Raw genomic sequence first — 18,786 nt, forward strand, 5'->3', positions numbered from 1 at the left:
CCACCCCGGCTGGGGAGCCCGAGGGGCAGACCGGCCAGAGGAGCCGCGCGGCGTCCGCTTCAATTCACTCGGCTTAGGAGCAGGGGTGCGCAGGAGGGAGGGGGTGGGGGAGCGGGAAAAAAAATAGAAGACCGAAAGGTGCCGGGCGGCTCAGCTCGCCAGAATCCAGCTCCGGGCTCCAGCAGGGCTAAGCCGCCACAGTGTGGTTGCCCTATAAGACTGGTACGCCCTACTCTCCGTAACAATGGCCTCTGCTTTTGCACAGGGAAAAAAAACCACACAGACACACACACACACACACTCACTCACTCACACACAAGCTCACATACACCCCCACCTCTCCCCCTTTAGCAAGCTTAGATGCCTGATAAGGCGGGAAGGTGATGGTGGTGATGGGGAAGGGGGGAAATTTTAAAATACCCCCCTCCCTAAAAAAAGAGTGAGAAGGAAAGAAGGGAGGGTTTTTGTTTGTTTTTTTTTAAGAACGGGTAAAAATTTAAATCTAGATTGGGGGGACAGGGAGGAAGAGGTGAGCAAAGGCAAGGAAGGGCGGTGAAGTTCACAGCTCCCCCCATACCCCACTAGTGAACCATTATGCTAATTTGAGAAGTAGTATTTGGAGGCTGAGTCAAAGACAGGCCTCGCCTGGAGGGTGGGGGTGCCGGGTGCCCCTCTGCACTCATTCGCAATTGGAAGACCAGGACTTTTTTAGAAAGTAGTTTCGCTCCTCAGGGACTGGTGGCTGGGTCTCCAACCCTCACACTCTGGCTCCCTCCTTCTGAGTGTCCAGCCCCGTCTTCTTCCCTCCACTACACCCTCTCTATTCCTCCCAAATCTCCCCCCAATCTCCAGGCCCAGTCACTAACCTAGGGAGAGGGAAAGACCAGACCTTTTAAAAAAACAACAACAACAACAACACCCCTCCCCCTTTTTCTTTTTGAGAACAGACAACAAGCGGTGAGTGATGATTTTAAAAACCCAGAACATCTTGCAGGGGGAGGAGGGTTGAGAAACGGGTGACAAAAGGAGAACTCTGTATTTTAGCTTGAGCTCCAGACTGGCTGGCAGTAGACAGGCTGAAAGAACTTTACAGAGAAGTTTCTGTTATGATTCTCACCTCCGGATAGGCAGAAGGGACTAAGAGGTGACAAGGACATTTGTACTTCTAAGAAGAGAAGAACTAGCAGGGTGGCTTAATTTTAAATGCACTGGCAGAAGAGACGGAAGATGGTTATTATTATTATTCAGAACAACGCTGTTTGTTTCTCTCTGCCCTGCAAGATTTATGACTCTTGGCACAAGTGAGGAAGGCCACAAAAGCTAAAGTTTTCTTAGGGTGTGTTTGAGCGGGGCAGGAAAAGGCAAGGAGGAGGCCTGTAGGAGGAAGACAGGAGCCAAAAATGTAGGTGTCTGCAGATTTGGGACAGGGGGTGGGGAATAGTCATTCCAGGAGGAAGGAAAAGACAAAAAGAGCACCAGGACATTTACCAAAGCAGGAGTGTTTGCAACTCTACCTAACTGCTGACTCGGAGCTAGGGGATGAAATAGAAAGCGGACCCTCTTCTCTAAAGGCAGCTTGGAAAACTGGTTCTCTTAACTTCGTGTAAGGTAGTGTAAGGCACTACCCTGTGATTTCCTGGTTAGAATACTTAGCTTTTGCCTTCTCCCATCTGGATGCACCAGGAGAGGGAACGGGACTGGGGACGACAAAGGTGAGAGTTGACTTCCAGCTATTGTGTCCCCTCCAGCATAGGCTGGCGGTGTCTGGCAAAGCTTTCCTCATTCCCTCACTCTCCCCACTCACAGGCTCTACTTTGGGATGAGGTAGGGAGTGGCCCCTGGCCTCCAGCCCCTACTTCTTCCAGGCAAGGCTAAGTCAGGCCAGGTGATTTGGAGCAGGCAGTTTCTGGGGACCCTGATAAACTGGGGGTACCTGTGGCCTTCCTGCCCTCCAGCAACAGGAGCCACTTGCAGAGCCTCAGAACGTAATGTCCTGAGGACCCCACCTCCTACCTAGAAAGCTGATGGCTGGGGGGAAGCACAGGTCGGGGGACTTCAGGATGGAGGGTGGGAACTATTTTTCTGTGTTTATTAGTAGCTATTATTCTGTGTTTATTAGTATTTTTCTGTGTATATTAGTAGTATCAAGAAAAGAAAACATCCAAGTCAGACCTAGACTTGGGGCTCAAGCCAGCCTGGACCCCCAAAGAGACCTGTTAGGGGTACCTGAGTATGTGGCTGCAAAATATCTGTCCTGATATCTCTACACTGGATAGAGACATACCGGTCAGACCCCATGTAACTTTGAGCCTGGTGGGTCGGTAACTCAGGCCAGGGAGGTTGCCAGAAGCTTAAAGAAACCAGTACCTTTGGGTTTTTTTCTATCACTCCCCCAAATTAAAAAAAAAGCCAAGAATGTACTTCAAAACTCTGCTGTCCTAACTGTTATTGGGTTAGAGAAGGTCATTGTAAAACAGAGAAGAGGAGAACTTCATCGCTTTTGGGACTCCATAGCTTTGCCTCTAGGAGTAATACGAGAGTCCAGAAGGCACCCAGTCAGCCCCGGGCCGGCTGCGGGAGAAGCAGGCCTGGAGCTGAGCTGGGGGTGGAGGAGTGTTCCAGAGACAACGGCAGACCCCTCCCTTCCCCAAGCCTCCTCACCCTTTGTGGTCCCTCGGGCTACAGAAGGCAGTGGGGCATAGTGGGGTGGGAGTGAAAAAGAGGACCGAGAAGCAAGAAAATGAACCTGGAGAAAATCTCAGAGGACATACACCCCCAAATGCGGTAGGAGATGGAGTGGGGGCTTCTTAATTCTGGAGTACAGCGCCCATTTGGAATGCTTGGGAGGCAATTAGATCCCAGTTTAGTTTCTGTCTTGCCTTTTTTCTTCCTTTCTCAGAGGTCTCTGGCCAGCAGGTGGGCTGCCCTCTGATTAGGGCTGGGAGGCTGGAGGACGGAGGGTGGAACGGGCACCCCTGAGGGCCCCCGTTTGGACTGAGGTGTTGCTGCTGGCCAGGGGCTTTTCAAACTTCAGGGGACAAAGGCTAGTAGTGAGGAGTTTGGGCAGGGAACTTGGGGTGGGGGAGGCCAGAGCAGTCTGAGGGGAGACTTTGGGGTCTGGGAAAAGAGAAGCGGGAGAAAGGCTTATCATCCCTGAGAGTGAAGCCATGATTTCGGAGCAGACTGGAAATACAGAAGAGGGAACAATTTCTTCTTGGATTTGGGAGGGAAACCTGCGAAACTTTGTGTGTGTGCCCATGTGTGGGATGTGTGTGTGTGTGTGTGTGTGTGTGAGACAGAGGAGAGAGGAGAGAGAGAGAGAGAGAGAGGAGAGAGAGAGAGAGAGAGAGAGAGAAAGGAGGAGAAAGAGAAATTGAAAAAAGGAAAATTGAGTAAGAGAGACACTAGCATAAACTAATGAAGTAAAAAAAATAATAATAAGGGTAAAGATTAGAGAAAATGCCCTTCTTCACAGACATCCTTTCCTTTTCCATTCCGTTTCTTCAGAGCCAGAGCACTCGCTCTGGTACTTCTATCCCCCACCCTACTGGGTACCCAGTATCAGGCAATGGGAGCACTTTAAACCTTCTGGAGCAATCAAGGGCTACCCGCCCTTATAGACCTCAGCGGGATCGCGCCTGTTTCTCTCTTCCCCTAGAAATGCATCAACTAGCAAACAAAAATTATCTCAATAAGGGCATACTTTTGGCTCTTTTAAAACTGATTTCCGATCTCAGACTTGGGGCAGTCAAGGATGCTGCTCCTGACTCAATCAGCACAAAATTTGCCTAGCCCACTGGCTAGCTGGGGAGCTAGGACCTGGGAGCCTGGGGTTCTCAGATGTTTAGCGATGTGTTTCTTCCTGGCCCTGTCTGAGTTCCCGGTCCCACACTGTTTTCCAGCTTCACTGCCCAACTTTGTAGCCCTAGTAGAGGGGTGTAAAGTTCACACACTCACCCCAATCTCCATTTTCCCTTAAGTATTAATAAAGATTTCAAAGCTGGGGGTTGTAAAGTGGGAATTGCTAATGAAGAAGGCTCTTGGCATTTGGATCCCCATCTCCAGCTCTCCAATAAGCCAGAGCAGGAGGGAACAAAGGGACACTCAGAAGGGAGAAGTGGAGGCCCGCATAGACCCTGCTCAGCAATAGTGGGAATCAAAAGAAGAAAAAGGTCGCTGCAGTGGATGAAGAAAAATCCAAGCTGTACTTTTCCCCGCCCCATGTGTGGGGTGCTGCCCTCTCCCCAGTCAAGGCTGTGAAGGGGTGGTAGGACAAAAAGGGCAGCCACAAGGGTCTGCGAAATCCACTCAATGACCACGGAGGCTGCCTGAACATGCTGAGGGGATGGCGGTGCTGCCAGCGAGTTGGGAGCCTCAGGCAGGTGGGCTCCTTGGTGATGATAGATCCCAATTTGAATCAGGGCTCCCGCCTCATCTGGAAGCTCAGCCTTAGCCTGGCAAACCCCACCCCCAGCAAGTGTTGAGACAAAGGTGGGCAGAGCAGAGAAGGCAGAGGAAGGGAGGCTACAAATCCTGGGCAGCTTGGGGGCTGCAGGGAAAGGGAGGGAGAAGCAGGAAAAGAGGAACAGGCCCAGTCCCTGAGGCTGAGCGGGCCTCTCTGACAGACTGGATGTTTCTCTCCTGGTGACCTCTGTTTAGCAGACAATAACTCAGTGGATTAATGACCAATCAGCGAAGGGCATTCCAAATTGCCTCCAAATATAAAACTCTGAAGTCAGAATGGGACAGGGTCAGAGTCTGGGCCTGCTAGTCCTTTCGGTTTTTTTTCTCTCTCAAATTAGTGTTTTGGGCTAGGCTTTAGGAAGTGGATTATCTGCCCAGTGTCTGAGATTTCCAGAGCCCCAAAGATGAGGTTGTTTCTCATCTCTTCCCATCTCCTTCCCTCCTCCCCCAGAATACATATTCCAAACCACACTTCCCAAGGCAGCCTGGAAACCTCCCCTCCCCTCCCCTGCTAGCCTCTTCACATCCCTGATCCTGCAAGAAATTTCCTTGCTCACAACCATGCAACTGAGAAGCCACCACTCCTTTGGAGCTGGGGGAGGAGCTGGAAAATAAAAGCAAGTATAGAGTGGGGGTCTCCGCCTTGCAGGCTCTGTCCTGGCTACCCTAGAGGAGACCTGGTAGAGTGCTGTGGCACCCTGTGTGTGCCTCCTCCCAAGAAGCGAGGGCTCAAAGGCCCAGGGTTGGGGTGAGGCTGAGAAGGGGGGCACCTGCTGTCACAGAATCTAAACTCTGAAACCACTGTTCAGTCCCTGGGCTGGGGTAGGGGGCACCTTAAAAACCTACTGTGTTGGGAGGCTGAGGTGGGCGGATCACCTGAGGTTGGGAGTTGGAGACCAGCCTGACCAATATGGAGAAACCCTGTCTCTACTAAAAATACAAAATTAGCTGGGTGTCGTGGCACATGCCTGTAATCCCAGCTACTCAGGAGGCTGAGGCAGGAGAATCGCTTGAACCAGGGAGGCAGAGGTTGCGGTGAGTGGAGATCGCACCATTGCACTCCAGCCTGGGCAGCAAGAGCAAAACTCCATCTCAAAACACACACACACACACACACACACACACACACGCAACGAAAGCCTTAGCCCAGTGCCTGGCAGGGAAAGGGTCTTACTCAGTAAGGCCCAGCCCTTCTTTCCTTAGCCCCTCTCCAAATGTCAATCTCAACCCAACCCAGTTAGCTGGCCCCTCTCCACTGCCTTCTAGTTCCACCGCTCTCCTTGGGGCTACTTCTCAGCTGAGAATAAGGGCACCTTCAAAAGGAGAAACAGTCCAGATTCCAGTAGATTTCCTAGAGCCAGACGGAGTAAGCATACACTGCTCTGGGTGTATGTAAACTCTGAATATTGCAAATAAACATGCAGTAACTTCTATACCCAGATGCCCACAGAGCTCCAGGACACACAAGGGAGTGCCTCCCAGGCACTGTCCTGCTGAGGATGGGTACACACAGAGGTGCCCAATTTCAGAACAGGAGAGAAATCAGGAAGTGTCCAGTCCAACTCTTGCCATTGTTACAGATCAGGAAACTGAGGCCCAGAGCAAGGAAGTGATTTGTCTGGAGTCATACTTGGTATAGGCTTGGGAGTTGGAAGGCTTGAATTTCAGATGTTCCAGCTTGGCTGTGTGACATGAGGCAGAGCGCTCCTTGGGCCTCAGTGTCCCCTTCCATAAAGCACAGGCATGTTTATGGAGGGAAGGGGTTTAGCCAAAAGATCTCTAAGATCTCTTTTTGGACTGAATGTTAGTTATTCTCCACGTGCTGATGTAAAAGTGAGTGCCAATAAGAAGTAATAAACTGAGTTCAGACAATAACCGGCACCATCGTGACCAGATTCGTGGTATTTCCTCTTGGGGTTTAAATGCTTACCACCACTGAGCACCAACCTGGTACCTGGCCCTCCCTTGCCCCATAGAGGCTCATGCACTGGGTTTTACTGCTCTTCTGTGTGTAGGGTGGGTTGTTTTCTACCCTCATTACCAAACCAAAAGTGCTATTTTTAGACACTGCGACTTAAGCAGTAAATAATTAATTTGTCTAATTAAAGGAGGAAGGTTTCAACCTGGCAATTTTTAACCAGGCATCAATGCACCCATTGTACCAGCCGAACCTTCTCACCCGACCCCCTCCCTGCCCATACACCTACCAGCCTCCCCAGTTGCCTTCCCCTCAGTTGGAGACCAGCATTCCCCCAGATGGCTAGAGGGTCCATAGGACCAGACTGTGTCCCTCATGACAAAGTTCCACGCTCTGGTGTGCTTCCTCATAGAAATAGGTCTGCCAGCAGCTGCACCTCAAAGCTTGCTTTCCCTACCCCCAAAGCTGTGCTGGGCTCCAGGTCTCTGCTCTCTGCTCTTGGGAAATGTGTAATCTACCTCCCCAGCTCAAGATGCCCCAACAATGTAGCGAGTTTGCATTTCAAGAAACTCCCATTAATATCAATTTACTTCACTGAAACCTCGGGTTCTTCATCAAGTTGATGATTTATGATAAAATCAATTAAATTACGGCCACTTAGGGCCCAGCCGCTTCCTCTCAGATTTCATTGGTGCGGGGCCCAAGTGTCTGGTGGAAAAATGCAAGTTTAGCTGGAGGCGAGGAAAGATAATTCTGCGGCTGAGAAAATTTAATGCAAAACAATTTCCAGGCAAAGTTGGGCATCTGGACAGAAATGCAAGAGCCACTAGTTGGCCTGCGGAAATTACTATCTGGGGGTCAAAATGTTTTTCTCCCCACCCCCATCATCCTGCATGGCTCCCTTACTCTGTTCGTCTTTGTATTCACTTGCTCCCCACTCCCAAACAGAGATTTTGGGAGAATTTGAGCAGTAATGGTGGGACACAAGGCTGCCAAGGTCCAGCCTCAAACCATGGATCTCCCTGATCTTCCCTACCACACCAAGCCTTTTCTCCTTTTGACCTACCCTCCTCAACCAACCATACTCATTAATTCCTTGGCTTCCCACCACAAAGTTAAAAATTCAAAGTGAAGATGAGGCTGGGTGGGCAGAAGGCACAGAAGGCATACAGGGAAAGGGTAGAGGGGTAGGGGACAAGAGGCCAGGCCAAGTGGGCTCTGCTGCATGTGGCTGCAGGAAGAAAAAAGCAGGAAAGAGCACTACTACGCGGACAGGACAAGGGGCAATGTGTCTAGAGCTACCCCATCCCAGAGTTCCCGAACCAGAGAACATGGGGTCTCTATCCTGGCTCCCAATCTCCCAGCTCACAAAGTGATTCTGCAAACCCATCCACAAAGCCCCACCTGGAGTACATACAGCTCCCAATGTGCAGATGCACTCACACAGTACACAAGCATACCTACACATGTGCCTGCTTTGCATACACCCACCACACCGTGCGCCTGCAAAGGGACAGTTCCCACTATCCTCACTCATCTGGGAAAATAAATCCCAGTGTGTCTGGCTGGCATCGCTTCCCACTCCAAGGAGAGGGGCTTCTCTGGGCTCTGCTCTGTTTGGTTTTTGGTTTCCAGAGCAGGCAGCAGTAAACACAGCTTCTCTGAAGCCATAAATCACCCCCTTTCCTATCTTCGGGGCTTGACACTCAGCCTCAGTGCAATCCCTTGTAGTTTTGGCTTCAAATAACCCGCTAGGTGCTAAAGGGTTGGGCAATGGTGGCAGCTGGGTTGTGGAAGCTGACCCAGCGGTCGCTCCCCAACCCCACTGCCCCTAGCAGATGCCCCTCACATTTCCCTCAGTACCCACAGCTCCCAACTGCCCTGGAAAACCCTCCTGGGCCTCAACACCCTTCCTGAGTGGGAGAGCTCTCCGATCCCCTAACACGATCATGTCCACACGCCCACCCAAACAGCTCCACATTCCTCCACACTCGTCCTCCACCCCAGGTCCCTCTACCCCCTCGAAGCCCCCACCCTGCCTCTCAAAGTTGCTCTCATCTTCATCTTCAAGTCGGATCCCGGCCTGTCCCAGGAGAGAGGCCTGGGGCCGAGGGTCTCAGCCACCCACCTCTGCACCCCCGCCAGTACCCGAGCGCCCCGGCTCCGCACCCCACACTTACCTGTGCGGTCTTCCGCTAGGGCGCGGGCAGCGGCGGGCGGCCGGGCGCTGGGTGCACGCGGGGGCCGACTGCCAGGCCCCGGACCCTCGGCCCCGGCTGGGGCTCCGCCGCCGCAGCCAGCCGCATCCTAGTCGCTCAACCCCCAGCAACCCCAGAGCGTCCCGCCGAGCTGGGGGAGAGGCCCGGATGCGCTCGCCCCCACCCCGCCCCCGCCCCCGCCCCCGCCCCCGGCTTTGTTCGGCCTCCAGGGCCCCAGGAGCGCGCGGATCTGGCACTCTGGGCGCTGCAGGCGCCGGTTTCCTGAGAAGCTCCCACTCCTCCCGGGCCGCTCGGGGCTGCGGGAACCCCGGGCTCGTCTGGCACCGAGCTGGGCTCGGGCTTTGAGAGCGGGCCAAGTTGCCAGGCGAGAGGAGCGGCGACTGACAGGGGAACGCCGAGGCGTGGGGAGCGCCGGGGGCGCCATGGCGGAAGGCGGGCACACCGGCGGCTCTTCAATGTCACCAGCGAAATGGGTTCCATATGTCCGACCCGGCAGAGAAGGGAGGGGAAGGGAGAGAGTTCTGGGCAGGACAGGAGTGGGGACATGGAGGGGGGCAATGGAGGCAACAGAGCAATGGCGAGGGGCCAATGGGAAGGATCAGAGGGGCGAGAAAGGTTTGCATCTCCCCTTTTCCCTCGAGTTTTCTAAAGCTGCTTAGGCTGGTAGGAACTTTCTTTCCCTTTTTCCTTTTCTTGTTCTTTCCTGTAAGGTGGGGGAGGAAGGAGATTAGTAGGGGAAGCATCCGCTTGTTAAGGCTGGGAGTTTGAGGGAGATGTGGAATGGAGGTGAACGTTCTTAGGCGGCTGGAAGATCAACAACTTCTCCATGTCCCTAGAGAAAAAAGAGACCAAACCCACAAAGGGGAAGAAAAGCCAAGAAAGGATTGCAGGGTCCAGGTGTCAAAGACTGGTCCCAACTCCCTCACCCCCATGATGAAATTCTGTTTGGGGAGGTCCCAATGATTAAGTTACTGATACTGGCGATGGTGGTGGAGGCTGAAGTGTCCTGGTCATCTTGGCCATTCCCTGGCACTTCAGATCCTGCCACAGCAGCCTCACACCTGATTTAGCACCCCCAAGGGCCTACTCTAGAGTTAGTTGTTTCTGAGATGGCCTGGGCTTTGGGCAGCTTCCTGTAAAGAAGGCTACTAGGGACCAGGGAGCCTGGAGGAGCTTCCCTCTGTGCCTGCTCCCCAAGGTGTTTGGGCTCTTTTTCTGTGTTGGGTCTCTCTGTCTTTTCTAACCATCTCTGTTGTCTCGGTTCCTTTCTCACAGCCCCTTTGTCTTTTTCAAACTCTGCCTCTCTCACTGTCTTCAGTGAATTTGAATTGAGCCTTGCAAAGGATTTAGGAGTGTCTCCAGAAGTCACTTCTGGGCTCACTCAGTAGGTTGAGTCTCTTCTTCCCTTTCCTCTGTGGGGGAACCCACCCTCTGTCCAGAGAAATTATCTTCTAGAGAGAAGGGGACAAAGGGAGTAGTTTCCTTCCCATTTCCCTTCTCACTTAACTGTGTGTGTACGTCCCCTTGTGAGTTGTGGGGCTCCTTGCTCCAGGACAGCCTCCCTTCCCCTCTGACTGGCCTTTGTTTCCACTCTCCCTGTCATCCCCTCCTTGGGCTCAGCCTTGACTTTCCACCCCAGAAAGGGATCCTGCTGCTTGTTCTCTCTCTGGGTCCCTCTCTTCCTCTCCTCACTCTTCATCTTTCTATACAATTCCTCTGGTCACTAAAGCAAGCGTTAGCAGCCTGGCTTCTTAAAGGCACAGAGATAAACACTGCAATTATATAGAGAGGATACCAGCAGAGAATTATAGGAGAAGACAGAGTCAGCGGCTATCCCAGAGCTCTGTCTCCCAGATGCATTCTACCCCAACCCCTGAACAACACAAAAGCAAATCAATGGGGTGGAGGGTGCAGGACTTGTAAGAAGGTGCTTCATAGCTAAATGAAGCAAATGTATATATAAACAACAAAGTCCTTTCAAACTTGCTGATTTGGGGTAGGCCCACATGCCTGGATGGAAGACATTAGGCATCACATGAGGGGATTTACCAGAAAATGGTGGCAAGGGATGGTCCCCTTGCTTTGTCTCCTGGGGAAGAGTCTGTGCGTGTCGGGGAAAGGGAGGGGGAGGGGGTGTCAGTGTCATCTCCCCTCCTCTGGGCCAGAGGAGACAAAGACCTGAAGAGGGCTGAAAGAATAAAGAGGAAAAGCTGGTGGAGTGGGGTGGGGGGGTGGTTGGTCGGACTTCCACGTCACAGGCAAAGGTAGCAGCAGGAGGGGAGATGGAAAAGGGTTGGGGATGAGGAGTTGCAAACGCAGGCAGGGGGAAGGGGGCCTGTGGGACTGGCTCTCCACGCTACTATGGGCTGGCCCAAAGAGCAGATCTTTCCCATCTTTCAAAGCATGCTGAATTCAGAAGCTAATACAAATGATTCTACCCTCTTCCTTCTCTTTCATGTTCCTCCTCCTCCCCATGGACAAGGTGATCCTTCCCTGCTCTCTCAAAAACTCCAAGACTTTGCCCTAATTGTGGACCACCAGTTTGGGGGAGAACTCACCCTCTTCACAGTTCCACCACCCCACACTTTCCAGGTGAGGGAGAAGTAGAAATGCTTGCCTCCCACACTGAATGTGTGGAGGATTCTCCAACACTCAAGGAGTGAGTGGGGAATGAGACTGAAAGGTTTAGAGCCCCTATGCCCCAGGTCTCTTTGCTGCCTCTGCCGGCCCTTCCCACCTCCTCACAGTCTCCAGTGCTGTCAAAGCTGCCCCTGAATCCAGACTTTCCTCAGTTCCTTTTATCCAGGTCAGGCGGTGCCTCTACCCATCCCAGCCTTGGGTCCTGGCCTTCTCTTTCTCCTCAAACCCTTTTCAACAGAGACTCCCGAATTGGGAGGCTTCACCCACCATCCACTGAGAATCCCTTGTTAACATGGATGAGACTCAGTGTGTTAACTCCCTTGTTAAAATGGATGAGCCTTGGAGGAGAGTGTGGGAGCGAGCTCCTGGATGCTGCAGGGACTGGGGCCTGAGCTGCCACTCCATGTAGCTAGCGGATGCCATGAATAATTAACACCTGGGTGCGGCGTTGCTCTAACTTCCCTGCTCAAAGGTTTACACTAGCAGGCAGAGTTAAATATCACAGATAATCATGGCTATAAAGTCAGTTGGCCTGGCTCCAGTCAGGGAATGAGCAGCCAACAGCTGGGACTGGAGTTGGCGAAGGCTCTGGCCCTCTGCACCTCATCCATCACAACTTTGGGGCACGGTGTAGAACATTCCCCAAAGCCACCTCTGGCTTTGCTCTTGACCAGCAGCCTCTCCCCTAGTAGGAAGGAACTGTGACCTCCACATGAAACTATAGGGGAAAGTTAACAGCTCTTCTCCTCCCTCTCCAATCTGCACCCCGTTTGCTCCCTTTTTGGATGGGGACTTAGTTAAAAGAACACACTCGACATCCTCCAACACCCCAACTTTCTGGGACCACCTGATTCCTAGAACATTTCTAGAAAAACTTCGGAGAACTTCTCCCCACTTTAGCCCCAAACAGAGTCCCTCACTGCTGAGGAAACTTTTCTTTGTTTCAGCAGGTCAAAGGAAGGCTCCTGGGGTATGAATTCATTTCCTTGTTTTGTTAGCCAGGAGGGTGAGGAGCCAAAGCTTTCAGCTTCTCCCCCTGCCCTTCACCCTCTGCTTGCCTCCATTGTCTCCCCCAATTTGGGTAACTCCTTTTCCACCTTCAACCACCCCCCAGACACATCAGTCCTATAAATTAAGCTTTAATAATGTAACGGAACCTCTCCCATCCCTTTCCAATTGCGCAGAACTTTGATTTGGTCTCCATTGATCACAAAAATCTTTGCCTTCAACTCCAGTAATTTCTTTCTGCACTTCCACCTCTCTTACTCTTAAGGCTCCTTCTGCCTTCAGAGTTGGGTTTGTTCACCCAGGGCTGGAGTTGGAGAAGCCAAACTCCTGGAGGGGAGCCGCTAAAAAATAGAGCTGTGTCTGCTGCTGCAGGAATGTTGGCTCTATCAGGCTCACAAATATAATTTTTATATTAGACTGTGGTCTTTGACTGGGTTTGTATGCCAATGAGGCATTTCTGGTTTACCAAATTTATACAAATCTCGCTTTAATTGATAATCACAGATGCTGTAATTTAAGACCTCCAGCTATAGAGCTTTCATATTAACTGCTGATATATTACTGTAAATCGTCTGAAATAACCAACTCCTGGGAGCAGAGCAGAGAGGGAGGAAGTGCCTCCGAGAGCGACTCTCTCCCGGCCGACCGCAGAAACAGCCCAGCTTCCACATCATTTTCCGTGAAAAATGATTTATCGAAGACATGGCCATAAACAACACAACTCGCTCACAAACACACACAGACGCACGCGCGCGCACACACGCACACACACACACAATGGCTGGCATGCCGGCCGAGAAGCTGACACCCATATTGCTATAAATCAAGAAAAAGGTTGGAGGAGAGAGGGAGAGGGAGGGAGGGAGGGAGATAGAGGGAGAGAGGGAGAGAGAGAGAGAGAGAGAAAGAGAGAGAGAGAGACAGAGAGAGAAAAGAAGAATATTCCTAAAATCTCTATGCAATGCCTCAATGGTTATAAACACACAGAGCACCATGTGAAGAGAAATGGCAGGAAATGAAGATGGCTATTTGTCACATTTTACGACAATAACATTAATAACAAACAATAAATTTACATGGACATGTAAGACGCGGTAGGTAGTGAGAAATCCCTTCTACTTACAATACCCCAGCCCGCGGTGTGGCTCCGGCTGCGGGGCTGTTTTATTGCTGTCTCCCTTTCTTTTTCTCTCTCTCCCTCTCTCTCCCCCTCTCTCTTTTTTTTCTCGGGGTACAGGCTTGTTTTTCAAAGGACAGTTGAATTGCACGTCAGAAACAGGGAGACCGAGCCTGCGATTTTCCTGACGAATACATATCTATTCTGCAACCTCGGCATTAATTATTTAATGAATCACGTGACCGGGAGGGGGAAGGGGGTCTTTCGATTTCAGGCTCAAAGGACCACTATGACCTTCCCCTTCAGGAGGAGAAATTTTCCTGCAAAATAAGTTCCCCCCGAACCCACCAATGGAACAGTAGTGAGGTCTCTGTCTGTCTCCCACACTCACGTTCATACCTACTACATCTGCAGCTCCTTAACCCCTCTGGACACACACTTACCCACAGCCCACCTCTCCTCTCTCCCTTCTCCTCTTGCTTCTGCTTAGTTCGTGGAGGTGCAGAAATAGTCTGCAGGGGCGTCTGGGGGGTGGGGGTGGGGTGGGCACAGAGCCCTTCTCCAAGCCCCTGGATTTCTCAGCTGCCAGTTCTTCTCTCTGCATCCTTTAGGATTAAGATTTCCTCCCCAACTGCATTTTCTCCCCCACTCCTGGGGGTATTTATTTGAGTGGGACTTCCTAAATAATGGACAAAATTTCTGAAGGAGCCACTTTGAAAATAAACACTTCATAAGTCCATGGTATAAGTGGATAAAGAATGGGACTTCTGGCTTTATTCTCATTTTGATCTTTTCTGGTACCTTTTGAAGGGGCAAAAAAGGGACAGGGTGAAGAGATTACTCTGGAGCTTTTAGAGTTGAGAATAACCGCAAGGGGGACTTTTTTTCCCTGTTGTGTTGTTACTACTATAGGAAACCAAATGTGACTGACCGTTTGAAAATAGATTCTGGAGACAAAGACTGGGACTAAGGTTTCTACACAAAAGAACCGGACTGTCAGCCTCTCCCTACCTATGTCACACCCTGTCTCATTCCCCCTCCCTCAAACCCACCAGTGAAGACAGCTGGAGATTTGAACAGGAGAGAAGGGAAAAGAGAAGAAAAGCTTTGAAGTCAGCCTGGCAGCCCCAGGATCCTTATTTCCCAGGTGTTAGCACCCCGAGCTTCCAATCAACAAACAATGGAGGCTGATCAATGGGAAAAAGATGGGGAACGGCTGTGCCTGTTAACGGGTTAAATATCAGGGACTATCTATTCCCTAGGCCTAAAGAGAGAGACACACAGACCCCTTCACCTCAAATATAAACAAAATAAAACAAAAACAATCCCCCGCCCAAACTTGACCAGTTATGTGCAACTAGAATCAGAGTTCTCGGCCGGGGCATGGGGTGGGGGTGGGGATGCAAAGGGAAGCAGAAAAGACATTCCTGAAGAAGCCGCAGCCTTATCTGTCCTCAGCAGCTCTTGAGGCAGCCAGGACCACAGCCTCCAGGGCAGGCGGGGAATCCAGGAAGAATGAGCTTTAGGGTAGGGGAGCAGGGGTCTGAGGGGCCTCCCCAGCTTGTTTGAAGGGGTCTAAACCAAAAGCAACTCTGGAGAGAAAGTTGAGGACCTGGTTGTCTTAACAAACCCCAAAGAAACAGCCACCCCATCTCAGCCTCGGAGGTTCCAGCTACAGTGGCAGCTGCACAGCTTCTGCCCCAGCCAAAAGCACTGGAATCTGCTCTGGCCTCATGGGGTGGGGGCGCCGGCCAGGCCTGGACTCTGTAGGGGAGGTGGTCAGCTTTGATTGTCCAGATACAAAACACAGACTGGTATTGAATTCAGCCTGATCCCGATGTGGGCCCTGCTCCCGGCTCCAGCGAGGGCAACTCCCTGAAAGGTTCTGGCCACAAATCCATTAAAAATGATCCTCCAAGGAAAAACACTCTGCTAAAGTCTAAAATAAAAATAAAGAGCAGAGAGAGAGAGGAGAGAGAAATGCTGGATGTGGGAAGACAGCAATCTTTAAAATGGAGAAATAATTTTTAAGGACAAGAAAAAGAACAGCAAAATGACACGAAGGCACGCTGGCAGGTTCTGTTAAAATGACCACACTCTTTTTGGATCCTGGGAATGTCCACGTTCAAATAAACAAGCGCCTGATCGCGAGCCGAGCGCTTTCTTGCTGCCGATAAAGTGAACGTTTACACTGTGAGAAAGGCGAGATTGATTTACGAATCTGAACGCGCCAGTTTTATGGCTGATCACAAATCCGTCAGCGCTCAACTCACGCTGGGAAACTTCCCAACTCCGTTTTCCAACCAGACCCCCTCCCCAGCCGCCACTTCCCAGGGAGACCCACCGCCAGCGCTGGGGCCGCCTCCGAGGGCTCTGGCAGGACTGGGCAACCCCCTCTGCCCAGGACAAGCGGGTGGAAGTAGGAGAGAGAATGGGGAGGGCCGAGGGAACTGGGGAGAAAGAGGGAAAGAAATCAAAAGGTTGGGAGAACTGGAGTGGCACTAGGATTGTCTGGAGTGAAGGAAATGGGAGATCTGGCAGTTCTCCTTCGTGAACCCCAGCCTTCCCTGACTATGGTCTCTCTGTTTTTCCCTTTGATGGGCCCTAATCCTCACATTGCAGAAAGCAGTTTGTAAAGTCCCTGGAGACTAGGTCTTTGTCACTTGAGCCTATAGAGGGCCCACAACCGGCTATCTGCCCTTATAGGTAATGAATGCACATCTCCCTGAGCCCCAAATATTTTTAGTCCAGGAGCAGCCTAGCTTGCTTTGTGCTCATCCTCTTTCCTTCCTGAGGCCTCCAGCCCCTCTACTCATGCCACCCAGGGATAAAGGAGAGACTATCAACCGCTCCAGCTATTTATTGCCTGAGATAGAGTCCCCAAATTTCAAGAAACCATTTACAAAATGCAAACCAACAACCCACATATCCCAGCAAGGTTCTGTCTCTCCTAGTCTTCACTGAAGGGGAACATTTCGTCCTCCCAGCCAGCGTCTGTCTGTGTCTGTCTCTCTTTCTCTTTGTCTCTGTCTCTCCCTAAGAGGGTGGCTGCTGGTATGGATTTTTAAGATACAGCAAACAGAATACAGTTTTTGGAAAGGCTCTATGTTCAGGGCTCACTGTTTGGCAAATCCTCCACCTATTTCTTAAAAGTTTCTGGAAACTTTGGCTAAGCTGGGACAGCAGGCCCTGGAAAGTACTCAGAATAGTCTGCACTGATCCTCCTCCCATTTCCCTTGCTCCTCTGGTGGGTGAGGCACTCCAAGGGCTTTTTTTGGTTATTGGGGAGATTGAGAATTAGGGGAAAGAGGTAAAGGTGATTGTAGAAATAGCTTCCTAAACAAAGGAACTTCAGAAAATTGGTTGACAGGCTGTGGGTTTGGATGTCAGCCCTCAGAGAGATGACAGCCTCTGAAACAATGTTCATGGCAGAAGCCCTTTCTCTTCGCAGCTCAGGAGTTTATTCCTCTGGCCCTCTGAAGCCTTGTGGATTAGACCCCTCCAACCTCTCATATCTTCTCCCTTTGTCTTTCTTCCCTCAGTTCCCTCCAAGTGAAACAGTAAAGAGATGAACTGGACCTGGGAGTGGTGCAGGGAAGATGGCTGGAGTCTGGACTGCTGAAGGTGCTGTGTACAGACAGATTAGCACCCTACTTTCCTACCCCGACTCGACCCTTGGGCTAAAAATCTTTATGTCTTTTCCCCCAGTGGACAGTAATAGAAAAACAATCCAAAAGTTCCAAAATAGCAAAGATGGGTTTGGGGCCTAGAGGGGGTTGGAGAAGACGGGACATATGACGGGCCAAGGACCTCTCCCTGCAGAGGTGTGACTCTCCCTTCTGGGCAGAAGGCAAAAGCCAACACAATGTCCAGTCTCAGCGAGGTCAAGGGGCTTCCGAGGTCATTTTGTGGTTCTAATACTGAGCTAATCGCCTAGAAAACGTGGCCTCTCCATGAACTCTCTCTCCTGCCAGCCTCCCGCCTCCAAACCCTAAGTCAGGCCTCAGGGAAAAAGGGCCAACACATTTAGGTCGGCTGCAGAGCCCGCTGACTCCCTCAGCCTAAGAAACAGGGCTGCAGAGGAGAGAACAGAGACCTCAAATTAGGAGAGCAAAGGGAAATCAAATCAACATTGCTCCTTCAGGAAGAAGGCTGGGGGGACAGAGCAGAAGAGAAATATTTCTGCATCAATGCACCTCGCCTATGAACTGAGCAGTTTCCTGCTCCAGAGAGTAGTACATATTTGTCTAGAATCCCAAGCTAGACACAAGAAAAAAACAAGAACATATATCCATTTATACCCGCTCTAAAGCTGGAACATTCCATTCAAGCACTGGATTTGATTTTTTCCAGGAGGCAGCAGTGACAGCATCGCACCGGTAAACACGCATAGGGGACGCCAGTCCCCAGTGTAGACAAGCAGAGTCACAGGAACGCACCGACCACATGTGGACCTCACTAGACACACCCATGCACACATGCTGGGGCTCGCTGTGCCTGCCTGCATTTTCCAAAACCAAAAAAGCGCTTCTGAACTGCCTCACAGAATCTTCTTCTCTGGGGTTTTTCATGGGCCCTGACACCTCAGTCCCAACCAATTCAAACACTCTCCAGGTGTCGAGGCCCCTCTCTCTCTCCCTCTGACCCAAGCATCAGTCATCGTAAAAGGGAGCAAACCTGCCCAAGCATCCACCGTAAAAACCCAGCCAAGAGAGTTAAAAAAGAAAAAGGAGGAGGCGAGAGAGTGTTTCTTCTTTCACTTGTGAAAAGAGCTCATAAAACGATCAAAACACGCCAGCCTGGGCCAGGGCTTTGTTACCTTTGCGCCTCTCGCCTCCTCTCGCCCGAACTCCGCCGATCCCATTCATGACGAAGGGCTTCTTCCAAACTGAGAGAAAAAAGTTTTCAACTTTATGGTTCCAAATTTTTTCCCCCTTGCAGATCCGGGAGAGACGGCTAACACTTTTTTCCCCCAACAGCCGGTCTGAGGAGATTTGCTGTTGAATAATAACAAAGGAGAGAGGATACGTATTTAAAGAAAAGAAGTGATTAATGGTTTTCTGTATAATTCTCACATTTTTCTTAGCTCTTGTCTACACAGAATGGCTGTGAACTTTAAGCTCCATAGAAATCTTTTTTTTTTTTAAATTCTATTCATACCTTCCAAAGAGCAGCTTTGATTTGGTTCTTTAGAGACATTCCTTGGGGGGGCATATGCTTTTTTAAGAACTATTTTCCCCCTCAACTCGGGGCTTCGGCATCCCCTTGCAGCTAAAACACCACACCACAGTCCGACCGAAATAAAGCTCGCCCCTCTCATCCTCCAGGTCCACGACGATTTTTTACGAGTCTCCCAGCAGCATTTAAACGGACAGTTCAGCAGCCCTTTTGCGGCTGGGGACACTGGCCTGTTGGTTCCC

General features: G+C 51.0%; 1 protein-coding gene across 10 annotated transcripts in view; it reads right to left on the minus strand.

The window, feature by feature from the left end:
- Positions 1 to 18,786, minus strand: part of HOXB3 (homeobox B3) — a 41,733-nt gene that overhangs the window by 6,820 nt on the left and 16,127 nt on the right. For 5 of the 10 annotated variants that reach the window (XM_033183342.1, XM_033183341.1, XM_033183339.1 and 2 more), the window contains exon 2: positions 18,186 to 18,363. The gene's annotated coding sequence lies outside the window, so the exon portion shown is untranslated. Of the gene's footprint in view, positions 1 to 31; positions 3,311 to 8,562; positions 13,900 to 18,185; positions 18,364 to 18,786 lie in introns of those variants that run through there. The other 5 variants (XM_033183338.1, XM_033183345.1, XM_033183347.1 and 2 more) reach the window with 5 other exon arrangements.

Source organism: Trachypithecus francoisi, unplaced genomic scaffold, assembly GCF_009764315.1.
Source record: "Trachypithecus francoisi isolate TF-2019V2 unplaced genomic scaffold, Tfra_2.0 Lachesis_group20, whole genome shotgun sequence".
NCBI lineage: Eukaryota > Metazoa > Chordata > Mammalia > Primates > Cercopithecidae > Trachypithecus > Trachypithecus francoisi.